The sequence below is a fragment of the Dermacentor albipictus genome, chromosome 2 (assembly GCF_038994185.2).
Source record: "Dermacentor albipictus isolate Rhodes 1998 colony chromosome 2, USDA_Dalb.pri_finalv2, whole genome shotgun sequence".
Taxonomy (NCBI): Eukaryota; Metazoa; Arthropoda; class Arachnida; order Ixodida; family Ixodidae; genus Dermacentor; species Dermacentor albipictus.
Window position 1 is genome coordinate 40,324,633 of NC_091822.1, and position 14,455 is coordinate 40,339,087.

General features: G+C 41.8%; 1 protein-coding gene across 1 annotated transcript in view; it reads right to left on the bottom strand.

Annotated features, from left to right (window-relative positions):
• The window catches only part of LOC139055694 (focadhesin), a 307,088-nt gene that overhangs the window by 83,710 nt on the left and 208,923 nt on the right, over positions 1 to 14,455 (bottom strand). The gene's annotated exons all lie outside the window — the stretch shown is intronic.

Genomic DNA, 14,455 nt, shown 5'->3' on the forward strand with positions numbered 1-14,455 from the left:
CAATCATGTTGCATAATGCTGAGGTTTTGTGTCTTGATGGATTATTAATGGCCCTCACTTTGTTACTTGTTTTTTTTTTTGTCGCACTGCCTGGCGCATGCGTTTTGTTGTTGTATATATACACAGTAGAACCTTGTTCATACATTCTGGAAAAGACCACAAGAAAAAGATGGACAGCCTATGATCTGAACCGGGAAAATGTATGATCCCCAAAGTGACTAAATGATTTGGCAGACTCAATTGTACTTGACATCTAGCTAGTGGGTGTCTACGACGAAAGGAAAAGTGTACAAATTTAGCAGCATGAGATGCTGACGTGCACGTTCCTTGGGAGGGTGGGGCCTGAGCGGCCAGAAACACGATTGTTGTTTTTTCAGCTTTAGCAAGCTGTTCGCACTCCTCGAATTCGACCTGCGTCAGCAGCTGCTGCAGGTGAAGCATTTTGGTGGGAAGTTTTGACATGCCCACTCAGCGAGAATTATTGCAGCACAAATAGCCAACGTGAATCAAGCTTGTGGGGCCCCCATGCAACGCCTCCCCTAGAAAGATGCCTGCGGCGTCGCTCGCTTACCCATTGTAGCCGTCGCGCCTTGAGTTGCGGTCAGTTGTCAAGAGATGGCGCCACTTACATCCCTATCTCCGCTAAGGAGACTGGGGTGGTGTGGTGGCACGGCGGTGGCGGCGGCCGCGCCGGCCGCACTGCCATGCGGTGATGTGCGCATGTGTTGCAAGCGACCACCGCAACGATCGCTAGCTACCGCCTCGAGTAAAAAGGAGGACAAGGGGAAAGGTAAGGCAGCAGGTTTTCGGCGCACGCGGCAGGCATCTTTTTAAAGGAGGCGTTGACCCATGTTATTTAAAACAAGGATGAGAAATCAAAATGAAATCGGTCTGATGGGCAAGGGTCAAATACAATCCCACGATGCTAGCAGAGCGAAACATGAGGCTCACTTCGTGCTGCATGCAGCAGATAATGGCAGCACATTAGAGTCATCACTTATTAGTATGCTTCCAATGGCACTACGCCACATGCACTGTGAAACAGCCAGGTAAAGATGCTTATCGCATAGCTGTGAATGTTACATGCGATAACCCATAGGATTTGCTAGTACTGGAAGAGGAAATTAAACATGTGCTGGCATTTCCCTTGTGACACGAGTGGGCAAGTACTGCAGCGAAGCTACCGTGGCGGGCACTTACCACTCCCGATTGCACATGACTCGCCTCTTTACTCGTCCACATGCGATCTAGTGGCCAGAAAATGCATCACACGATCGCAGTTTGCCAATATACTGATTGTTGGTGCCAAAAAAAATGCTTTTTTGGAAATGCAATAATTGTTAAAAAAAGTCATTTTTTGCATTCTTGATCGCGAATGGTGGTGCTGGGAATACGTGCAAAACGGGATTATATCAATGAGGTTCTATTGTAAATAATGTTTTTTTCTCAATAAAATTTCACCTGCAATCAGCGTCCATGTTGCGTCTTTCACCGTGCTTTGTCCTTTGTGCACTGTTCCTAGTCTTTTAAAAATGTACCAACGCGTACAGCTCTCAAGTCTCCTGTGGATTAGCTATATTTCCTATGTGCAGTCCAACAAAAATGTCATGGCCATGATAACACTTGTTCTGATGGGTGCGGCTTGATGTCCAAAAACAACACATGGGGATGTGAAAGATCACACACTGGAGGCCTCCTCATTAATTGCAGTGGGGGAAGCGACACTTGGTCTTTTGGCGTGTGTAAAAAGTGCTAACTAGAGCAAGGAAAACAGCACTTGGGAGCAGTAACTCACTCCTCTGGTGCAAACATAAAGCTCAGCATGCAATTAATCAGAAAAGAGGCTGTAAAGATTCATCATACCGTGACAAAGACTTCGTGGTACTATGATGTAAGTTTGGGTTTTTGTTTTTCCAACCCTCATTCATAATTAATTCTACACCTCAATGAGCAGGCAAACAGTCAATCCTTTCTAAGCTTTCCTTGGTTTTGTGGTATGTTGGTTCCCCATCGTTCTTGCTAAAATCAAGCCCCTTGGTTCCCCTGAATCGTGTTGCTCAGGGCTCACTAATTTCTCTCACCTTCATAATCGACTGCTTATGCCTTTGTGTAGCAGACTGTCTTGTTGCTGTCAAAATTGTTAAGAGCACAAAATTTATACTACTATAAGCCAAAAAAGTAAGCTCTTACCTACACAACTGTACTCAACTGAAGGTGCATAATATCAATATCACTGGACAGAAACAACTTTTTCTTAACTTATTGGCTGGCATTATAAAGCGCACAAAATTTATTTATTTGTTTGTTTGTTTGTTTGTTTGTTTACTTACTTACTTACTTACTTGCTTACTTACTTACTTACTTACTTCCTTGCTTGCTTGCTTACTTACTTGCTTACTTACTTACTTTACTAACTTACTTACTTTACTTACTTTACTTACTTACTTTACTTTACTTACTTTACTTACTTTACTTTACTTACTTCACTTACTTACTTACTTTACTTACTTACTTCACTTACTTACTTACTTCACTTACTTACATACTTTACTTACTTACTTCACTTACTTACTTACTTCACTTACATACTTTACTTACTTACTTCACTTACTTACTTACATACTTCACTAGCTTACATACTTACTTACATACTTCACTTACTTACATACTTTACTTACTTACATACTTCACTTACTTACATACTTTACTTACTTACATACTTTACTTACTTACATACTTTACTTTTACTAACATACTTTACTTACTTACATACTTTACTTTTACTTACTTCCTTAGTTACTTACTTTACTTTTACTTAATTTACTTACTTACTTACTTACTTACTTTACTTTTACTTACTTACTTACATACTTACTTACTTTACTTTTACTTACTTACTTACTTTACTTTTACTTACTTACTTACTTTACTTTTACTTACTTACTTACTTACTTTACTTACTTACTTACTTACTTACTTACTTTACTTACTTACTTACTTTACTTACTTACTTACTTACTTACTTTACTTACTTACTTACTTTACTTACTTACTTTACTTACTTACTTTACTTACTTGCTTTACTTACTTTACTTACTTACTTTACTTTACTTACTTACTTTACTTACTTACTTACTTACTTTACCTACCTACCTACCTACTTACTTTACTTACTTACTTTACTTTACTTACTTTACTTTACTTACTTTACTTTACCTTACTTTTACTTACTTTACTTTACTTTTACTTACTTTACTTTACTTTTACTTACTTTACTTTACTTTTACTTACTTTACTTTACTTTTACTTACTTTACTTTTACTTACTTTACTTTTACTTACTTTACTTTACTTTTACTTACTTTACTTTACTTTTACTTACTTTACTTTTACTTACTTTACTTTACTTTTACTTACTTTACTTTACTTTTACTTACCTTACTTTACTTACTTTACTTTTACTTACTTTTCTTTACTTTTACTTACTTACTTTACTTTACTTTTACTTACTTACTTACTTTTACTTACTTACTTTACTTTACTTACTTACTTACTTTTACTTTTACTTACTTACTTTTACTTTTACTTACTTACTTACTTTACTTACTTACTTACTTACTTTACCTACCTACTTACTTTACTTTACTTACTTTACTTATTTTACTTTACTTACTTTACTTTACTTATTTTACTTTACTTACTTTACTTTTACTTACTTTACTTTACTTTACTTTTACTTACTTTACTTTACTTTTACTTACTTTACTTTTACTTACTTTACTTTACTTTTACTTACTTACTTTACTTACTTACTTTACTTACTTACTTACTTTTACTTACTTACTTACTGACTTACTTTACTTTACTTACTTACTTACTTTACTTACTTACTTACTTTTACTTTTACTTACTTACTTTACTTTACTTACTTACTTACTTTTACTTACTTTACTTACTTCACTTACTTACTTTACTTACTTACTTTTACTTACTTACTTACTTTACTTACTTACTTACTTTACTTACTTACTTTACTTACTTACTTACTTTACTTTACTTGCTTTACTTACTTTACTTTACTTACTTTACTTTACTTACTTTACTTACTTTACTTTTACTTACTTTACTTTTACTTACTTTACCTTACTTTACTTTTACTTCACTTTACTTTTACTTACTTTACTTTACTTACTTACTTTACTTACTTACTTACTTTACCTACCTACCTACCTACCTACTTACTTTACTTACTTACTTTACTTTACTTGCTTTACTTTACTTACTTTACTTACTTTACTTTACTTACTTTACTTTTACTTACTTTACTTTACTTTTACTTACTTTACCTTACTTTACTTTTACTTCACTTTACTTTTACTTACTTTACTTTACTTTTACTTACTTTACTTTACTTTTACTTACTTTACTTTACTTTTACTTACTTTACTTTTACTTACTTTACTTTACTTACTTTACTTTTACTTACTTTACTTACTTTACTTTACTTTTACTTACTTACTTTACTTTACTTTTACTTACTTTACTTTACTTTTACTTACTTACTTTACTTACTTTACTTACTTACTTTACTTACTTACTTTTACTTACTTACTTACTTACTTTACTTACTTACTTACTTTACTTTACTTACTTTACTTACTTACTTTACTTACTTACTTACTTTTACTTACTTACTTTACTTACTTACTTACTTACTTACTTACTTTACTTACTTACTTACTTACTTTACTTACTTACTTTACTTACTTACTTACTTTACTTTGTGTGCCAACCACAGTCAGGCTATCAATGTACGCGGATGACATCTGCATATGGACATCTGCGGTAACACGCCTACAGCTGCGAGCGAGAATTCAGAAAGCCGCGACACAAACTGCTGTCTACCTCCGTAGTCGAGGCCTGGAAATTTCCTCCGAGAAATGCGCACTAGTGCCATTTACGCGCAAACCCATGGCAAACTACAGTGTAACGATAAATGGCCAAGTAATACGACGGGTCCGATCGTACAAGTTTCTAGGTGTCATAATCGACAGGGACTTGTCATGGAGCCCACACATATCTTACGTGAAAAAACGGTTGACAGGCATATGCCACCTGTTCAAATTTTTCGCTGGCAAGACCTGGGGAATGTCGCCTAGTGCCATGTTACAACTGTACAGGGTGCTTTTTCTGGGATTTCTGCGATACAGCTTGCCAGCAATAATCAACACAGGCAAAATGAATCTACGCACTATACAAAGTCTTCAGGGTCAAGTGCTCCGGATCTGTCTAGGCCTGCCTCAGAGTGCTTCAACAGTGGCTACGATAGCAATCGCTAGAGACCACCTTGTCAAGACCCACATTGACATTGAAGTACTCAGGACCCATATAAGGCATCTAGCCAGGACTCCTCGTCACCATTTAGCCTCTCTACCAGCGGACAGGCCACACACATCTTTCAGCCAAACGATAACTGCATATGATGAATCATTGCCAGCTTGTTTCACTCCGGCTGCGAGACCTTCGATCCCTCCATGGTGCCTCGCTCAGCCGAAAATCAACCTCGCAATACCTGGTATCTCGAAAAAAGCTGATCTGTCATCACCAGCCCTTAGACAGCTCACGCTACTATATTTGTACGAGAACTACCGTGACTCTACGCATATTTACACTGATGGATCTGTCCTTCCAAGCAGCTCCGCGGCGGCAATCGTCATACCAGCGAAAGCTACAACAATCAAATTTAAGACGACCCACGCGACAACATCGACAGCAGCAGAGCTCGCAGCGCTCTTTACTGCTCTTCATCACATTGGTGATGAACCGCCACACAAATGGACTATATTCTGTGACTCGAAGGCGGCACTGCAGTCTCTACTGTCACCTCTACGACGCGAACCGCACGAACAACTAATATTCCATATTACAGAGACATTACACCATATCAGTGATGCAGGCCACGACATAACCTTTCAGTGGCTTCCAAGTCACTGCGGGATTGTCGGCAATGAACGGGCGGATCACGCTGCCCGCTCAGCCCATACTGAGGAGCGCTACGTCCCCATTCCTCTTTCTAGAACTGACGCTGCACGGAAGCTCCGCCTACTTGCTTGGCAGTGCACCGCGTCGCAATGGAATGAGCCACATTTAAGAAATCCGCGACTGCACTCACTTGATCCAACATTAAGTCTTCGACCGCCATCACAGCTTCGCCGTAGAGACGCCACGCTTTTATATCGACTTTGGTTGGGCGTTGCCTTTACTAAAGCCTATGCCTTCCGCATAGGGATGACCGACACCCCAACCTGTGACCACTGCGGCCATGAAGAATCAATTGGCCATATTTTGTGCACCTGCCCGGAGTACAGTCCACAGAGGGCATGCCTCAGCCAGGAACTAGACCAACTGGACGACCAACCGCTATCTGAAAAAAGAATTCTGCAACATCGAAAGGACCTACCGTCACAGAAGAAGGCCGTGCAAGCGCTTTTGCGCTTCTTGCGATCTACCGGCCTGTGTGAACGACTTTAACTGGAACGCCTTTTGTGTATGTGTCTCCATGTGTGCGCATTCGTTTTTTTTTTCCTTTCTCTCTCTGTCATCTTTCTAACCCCTATCCCCAGTGTAGGGTAGCAAACCGGAGACTCATATCTGGTTAACCTCCCTGCCTTTCCTCTTCATTCTCTCTCTCTCTCTCTCTCTCTCTACTTTACTTACTTTACTTACTTACTTTACTTACTTTACTTTACTCACTTACTTTACTTACTTTTACTCACTCACTCACTCACTCTCACTCACTCACTCACTCACTCACTCACTTACTTATTTATTCATTTATTTATTTTCAAATACTTGCAGTGCCCTTGCAGGCATTACAGAAAATGATGGTAACATATTCATGTAAGTGCAGGAAACATCAAACATAACTGAAGTAGAAACGGTGTAACATTATATCTTCGAGCAGCATTATACATAATTACATGGGTGTACATTGATGCAACCCGCCATGGTTACTTAGTGGCTATTGTGTTGGGCTGCTAAGTATGAGGTCGCAGGATCGAATCCCAGCCACGGCAACCGCATTTCGATGGGGGCAAAATGCGAAACATCCTTGTACTTAGATTTAGGTGCCCGTTAAAGAACCCCTGGTGGTCCAAATTATTCCGCACTCCCCCGCCACATTGTGCCTCATAATCAAATCATCGTTCTGGCACATAAATCTCTATAATTCTTTTTTTTACAATGGTGCATTGGTGTGCACGAGAAAAACAATGAAACAACAAGCAACTAAACAAAGCATGCACAACCTAAGGAACAGTCAGTACACTGACCTTTTTAGAAGTATTTGGTGTTGATGCCTTTCCAAAACAAAGAGAAAAAAACTTTCTTGCCAATATAAGCATACCTAAAGTTGTGCACACATATTTTTTTTGTATTTGCACAGCAACAAAGAAGTCCTACATTCACATAAAAAGGGCCAAAGACCTGACTTTTAATGATAATCAGGGCAGTGAGCATAGGATACGAGAGGTCACGCTGTAGGTAGTGGATAAGTAAAAATATCTTGGCAAGTGCATAAACAATGGGGAAGAGTACCTATTGGAACATGAAAAATATGTAACAAGTAAAAGCAGCAGGAATGCAGCAATGCTAAAAAATTGGGAACTGTGCAATTACAAGAGGTACAAGGTGGTGAGAGGGATTTGGGAAAGGGTGATAGTCCCTATTCGGACTTTCGGCAATGCGGTCCTATGCATGAGATCGGAGATTCGAGCAAGATTGGAAATTAAGCAACAAAGGGTAGGTAGGCTTGCTTTGGGAGCACATGGAAATACACCAAATCAGGGAGCGCACGGCAACACGGAATGGACATCATTTGAGTGCAGGGAAGCTAGCAACAAGAGAGAACTTTAGGAGCGATTGAGAGAAATGGTGGGAATACGATGGGTAAGGAAAGTTTCCAGTTACTTGTACATGAGGAATGCTGACACAAAATGGAGGAAGAGAACCAGAAAAGTGTCACACACATATATAGACAACAGCAAGGAAGCAAGCCAAGGAACACCAGTTAAGAAAGAGGTTAAAGAAACAAAGAGGGGGCTGTGGAAAACAGGCATGCAGATGAAATCATCACTGGGAACATACAGAACTTTCAAGCAGGAAATTGCCAAAGAAATTATCTGCAATAATTCTAGGGGAAGCTCTTTGTTGTTTGAAGCCAGGACAGGAGTATTGCGGACTAAGATGTACCGAGTCAAGTACCAAGAGATAAACACATTATGCAGCGTGCATGGAGAGGAAGAGCAAATGACTGAATAACTGAACATCTGATACCGTATTGACTCAAATATAATGCGCCTTTTTTTTTTTCAATAAAATGGTCCAAAATTTGCATGCACGTTAGAATCAAGTACGACCCTAAATCTGCGTTCCCATATCGTTATCATCGGCAATCGAAAAATGGCCGCCTCGTACGCGCTTCTAGCCTAGCTGCTGTAGCTTCCATGTGCACATCTCCATGTTGTATGTGTAACGAGGCGCTGGTGTAACCTAGTCTACCACCTGTCTTTCCGCTTTCTGCGTTTATTCAATCAGCATGGAAGCGCCGACTGTGAAGACACGCGAAGTCCACCATGATGGCGCATTTAAAAGGAAAGTTATCATGTGCTCGGAGATCGACATAAATTGGGCTGCATCACGGGCGTTCGGAGTTTCCAAAACTTGCATGCAGGACTGGCGCAAACAGAAGGAGAATATTTTCACCAGCAAAGCAACAAGGAAGGGTTTCAGTGGACCTAAGCAGGGCCACTTCGCCGAAATAGAAGAGCTGCTCGCCGAATACATGCAAGAGCAGCGAGCGGCACATCGGCCTGTGACGACCAATCTGCTCAAAATGCAGGCGATTCAGTTAGTCCTACAGAAAGGGCTAATGCGGAATGACTTCGAAGCGAGCAGGTGCTGGCTATCAAATTTTATGAAATGAAAAGGCTTTTCTCTTCGAATGTGGACAGGGATATGCCAAAAATTGCCCAAAGTATACGAAGAGAAATTGCAGTTTTCAGCGGTACGTTTTGAAGTTGCGCCATAGAAACGGCTACCACTTCGGACAGATTGGAAATGCCGATGAGACGCCACTCTACTTTGACATGCCTGCCATCACAACCGTTGAAAAGAAGGGGGCGAAGGAAGTGCGCATTTTGTCTTCCGGCCACGAAAAAACTAGGGTCCCCACAATGCTTTGTTGCACTGCGGATGGATGCCGTTCAGATGCCACAGATGGACGCGTTCAGATGCCACCTTGACCAGCGCATCAAGGACAATCTGCCTGCATGCAACACCGACCTTGTCGCGATACCTAACGGCATGACATCGCAGCTCCAACTGCTCGTTGTTTGTTTGAACAAGCCAGTGAAAGATAGAATTCGTGTGCTCTACACTGAGTAGCTTGTCAGTGCCTGGCATGAATTCATGCCCGCCAATAAAATGAAGCATGCCTCACTGCAGGATTTTGCTGGATGGGTGAAAGATGCATGGTGCACGTTCCCGTCTGCCATGGTTAACAAGGCCTATAAAAAATGTGGGATTTTGAATGCCATTGACGGCACCGAGGATGAAATGCTTTGGTCTGTTGATAGCGATAAGGAGTTGCCTAATAGCAACGACAAGTGAAAATCTTGGCGGCAACGTATGCTGCTTCCATTTGTGTTTTTATTCGTCACAACTTTAGTGTATTGGGAATAAATCTGTTTTTTCGAAATGAGAGAAAATAGTATTTCTATATGAAAGCACAAGGTGCGCGGTATTGTACTCTATTTTTTTTTTTGGTCATGGAAAACGGGTGCACATTACAATCGAGGGTGCGTTAGAATCGAGTAAATACGGTACTTCTTTGTAAAGGGCTTCACCATACAGTTCAAAGCAAAGCAGACTGTTGTTTTACATTACTTTTACACTTTGCTCGCACCAACTGTGTGTGCTGTTGGTGTGAATAAAGTGTTTTTGAGACAACATATTGCTTGTAATAAATTCCTTCTATACTCTGATCAATGGAAACTGCAATAAAAGGAGATTGACCATAGGGGCACAGTTCTCACAAAAAAAGAAAAGAAACTCGACGTAGGGAGGGTTAACAGAGCCAAAGAACAGACAAGGACACAGCGCTCATCATTGTCTGCTCTTAGGTTTTGTCCTCGTTCAAGAAGTCACGCAGAACCAACTAGCCCAATCTTTGATGTCACTACGTGACCGCAAATAATGTGGGTACAAAAGCTGTGCACTCATAATTGTGTCACCAGTTACTTTAATGAAACAATTTCTAAACTATTGTTACCTGGAAGAAAAGAAGTGCAAGTCAGTGTTACAAGTGTAGACAAGCTGTTCCGAGAAGTGGATTGACTCTGCGGTCACCGTCAACAGTTACGTCCGAGGAACAGGAACCTGCAACACGAACTACAGCTCCACCGCACACTCAAGATCGTGCTTGAAAACTGATGCCGTGTTGTTTATTTTTTCTGCCCTTACAGGGTGGTACAAGTGGTGCCCCAACATGGACAGCCATTTAAAACGAAACTGTAACACTCCTCCCCCCTTAGATCATTCAAGAATAACATTATGGGAAGTAGCCCGGTACTGGCTTGTGCCGTCCTGGTGTTTCTTTGCAACTGAGGCATGCTGCATACCGAGTTAGGACAGCTCACAGCAGTCTCTTCTGTGCCACCAGTCACGTTTAAGGCTGGCTCCGAGTTCACAGAAACAGCCAGGTGAGTATCGCACACAGTTGTCAGATAGTTATCGACGCCCGGTGCAGTAGGATGTTCAGGCGCCAATGGTCCAGCTGTTGGCACAGAGACTTCTTTTCGCTGAGGATGTAGGTGGTCACCATGCTTATGCCATACAGTACCATTACTGAGACAGACGGTAGCTGCTGACTGACCTGTGGTGCTCACGACACGTGTAGGTACCCACCAGGCCTTGACGTAAGTTCTTTGCAAGTATGTTGTCTCCTACATTCGATAGTGGAGGAAAACGGCACCCTTTGTCAACATGCAGCTTCTGCTTAAGCTGTCTCAGCAGGACTGAAGTGTAGTATAAGCTTGGGCGAAGAACATCCATAGGTGTCTTGAACATCCTTCCCCTGAGCATTTCACATGGTGCACTGCCAGTGACTTCATGTGGTGTGGTTCTGTAACGAAATAAGAAACTTGTAATCTTGGTTCTGAATGATCCACAACCACTCTTCTTGATCTTGTTCATGACAGTCTATGCCATGCTCTGCCACACTATTTGAAGCTGGATGGTAGGGCGGTACAAGCATGCGACGTATCCCATTCCGTGTCAGGATTTCCAAGTATTGCTCACATGCAAAGGCAGATCCATTATCGGACACAATGAGATTCAGCAGTCCATGCTGTGCAAATGCTATCCACAATGCTGTGATGACAGTAACCGCTGACGTTGATGCCACTGGACAGACTTCAACCCATTTTGAACATGCGTCAACAATGACGAGAAATGTACCGTATTTACACACATAATGAACGCACTTGTGTAATGAATGCAACCCCCACTTTTCCAAACAAGAAGGGTTTTTTTTTTTTTTTCTTAATCTCACATGATTGTACCCTGAACTTGCTGCCATGAAGTAGGAGACACACGGTATGGTTCGGCGTCTGATATGGCATCTGGCAGGTGCGATTGTGTTCGACGCCGTGTTGTGTGCCGAATCGTACCGTGTCTCCTACTTTTATTGCGATAGCAATTATATGAATGCTCCAGGTGCATTTTTGCCATTGTCGTCGCCGCACACCGCATGGTGTATGTGTGAGTAAATGTGCACGAGGGAAGCCGACGATCGCAGCTCCATCTCGCACGTCGTCTTTCATTGTGCAAGAGGATCCGGGGGGGTCTGTGTCGAGGGCTGAGTTGATCGTGGCTTATACCTTTGTGCATGCTGCATTCTTGCCACTCAGTTTGCGTTGAAGCGTATGTTTGCATGTTTATACAGCCGTTAAAACTACTATCCTTACTTCGTGTAGCTGTCTACACATTTGGTATCATAATTGATGGTTCATATTTCGAGCAAAACTGGCTTTTATAGACGTGGCCGAGAAAAAAACATCGCTCAAAATTTTACCCCACATAATGAATGCACCCCCCAACTTGGTGCACATATTTTGAGGAAGAAAAAGTGCATTTATTATGTGAGTAAATACGGTATATCCCAAGGGCGGCCCCACAAAGTCAATGTGAAGCCTTGATCAAGGCCTCTGTGGCCAGGATGTGTGCTGAATGCACTGAGGTGTACACTGGTAAGCTTGACATGTAGCACAACGCTTTACACGCTTAGTGACACCTCCATCAATTTCCTGCCACCAGGCATGGCTTCTGGCAATTGAAATGCTCTTCTCAATGCCAGGGTGCCCAGCATGAAGAACAGTCAGGACTTGGCCTTGCAGAGGTTTTGGATTAACAACTCTGGAACCCCACAGCAAGCAACCTTCATGGAGGCTGAGTTCAGTGCTCCTTGCTGTGAATGGATTGCCCTCTGGTCCGACTGGAAGCCCTTCTTGCAGAAGAGAATGAACTATGTCCCTCAGGAGTGGATCATTTCTTGTAGCCTGTGCTACAACAGCTGGTGACAAGAGTCCCGGGTATGCTTGTTCAAGTATGAAGATTTCAGCAGGTGCAGGCAGGTCAACACTATTTGTTGGCAGCGGTAACCTACTGAGGTCATCAGCATGACCTTAGTCCAGAACAGCCTTGTACACGAGCCTGTACTTGTAAGCATAAAGTTTAGTCCCTTACTAGTCGTGGTGAAGCTTGCACAAGAATGAGCTTATCAGCACTCAACAATCCCAGTAGTGGTCTATGATCTGTGTAAGCAGCGAAAAGAATGCCCTATGGGTACTGGTGGAATTTCGCAACACCGAATAGGAATGTTAATGCCTCATTGTCAATTTGGCTGTAATTTTACTGTGCCAAAACTTCTGGAGGCAAAGGCGATGGGCAGTTCTCAACCATTAGCTTCTCTATGTGTGAAGACTGCACCGATCCCGTATGGAGATGCACCAGAACTTAGACACAGTGGTTTCTCTGAATGAAATGTACTAGGACAGGAGCTGATGTTAACTGCTTCACTGTAGTGAATGCAAAAACTGGGATACATAGCGCAAGAAAGACACAGGGATAAGCAGGAACGTGGGACGAGCGCCATGTTCCTGCTTGTCCCTGTGTCTTTCTTGCGCTATGTATCCCAGTTTGTACGTATCCCATCAACACGGCCAAACTTCTTCCTTGCTGTAGTGAATGCACCTTGCTCTTTTCCCTGTGGGAGGAATATATGCACAAGAGAGGACACCAAAAGGAAACTTGAAGAAGTTATCGTGGCAGCAGGTCCTTTATTTTGTTGCTGAGACGTGAGCCGCCATACCGGAGGACAGAGTGGCATGCTCCTTCAAGGGGTGTCGCATTAGAAACAAACTCAATGGCTCGGACGACGGCGACCTGCATGGTGGACTGGCAGATGCTGGTGCCATGGCACCAGAAGACCAGGGCAGACTTCAAGCGGAGTGCTGCGAACTTTTTTTGCTACTAACTCTGAGGAGTCTTTCGATAGTTTCGAAAGTGACAAACAGCAATAACATCTATGGCCTAATAAAGTTCATCTTCCTAATAAAATTTTAAAACCATGTGCACTGCATTTTCTTTTCTTTTTTTCCGAGAAAATTTTGCTGTCACCATCTTAAATTTTGGTGCTATTCCAGGATAGCGCCCCCCCTCCCGCCCCCTTGCCAGTAATTTCAACTTACTTGGTGGGGGAGGGGAGTGCTTGCTTGGAATTTTACGGTGCTTGCCCAAAATTTGTAAGCAATAAAGTTTCTGAAAATGTTTCTGATGCTTGATATTTGACTCAATATTCAGCTTTTCTTGATTTGATTAGATATTGGAATCAAAATCAACTATGTGGTATTCACACACCTCTAATTATGTAGAAGTAGAGAAGCAGCAGCAGTGCACATCCAAAGTTGTGTATGCTATAGAACAACAAGGTTGCTAGAGGCTGCTGCAGACGGTTGTCTCTTCGGTGGTTCCAGCGTCAATAGCTATTCCATGTGGTCCAGCTGCATGCAACTTCACTGCTGAACTGGAGTCGAACGAACGGATGTCTACTGTATTCCCATAATGGCTGTTCAAAATTCAGTTGCCTCATAAATTGGTACTACCAGATGATGTTGTTGCTGCACAGGTATTCTCGTATAATCAATGGGCGTAAAAAATTGGGCCACAAGAAATTGCTCAGCAACTACATTTTTCTTTTTTTAGTTTGTTTTGCCTTAAACTACCATATTTATTTGAATATAGGCCGACAGCTTTTTTTCAACTAGTCATATGCCAAATTCTAGGGTCGGCTCAGATTCGAGGAACCCTATCAACACTTAGTATGAACCTACCCGAGC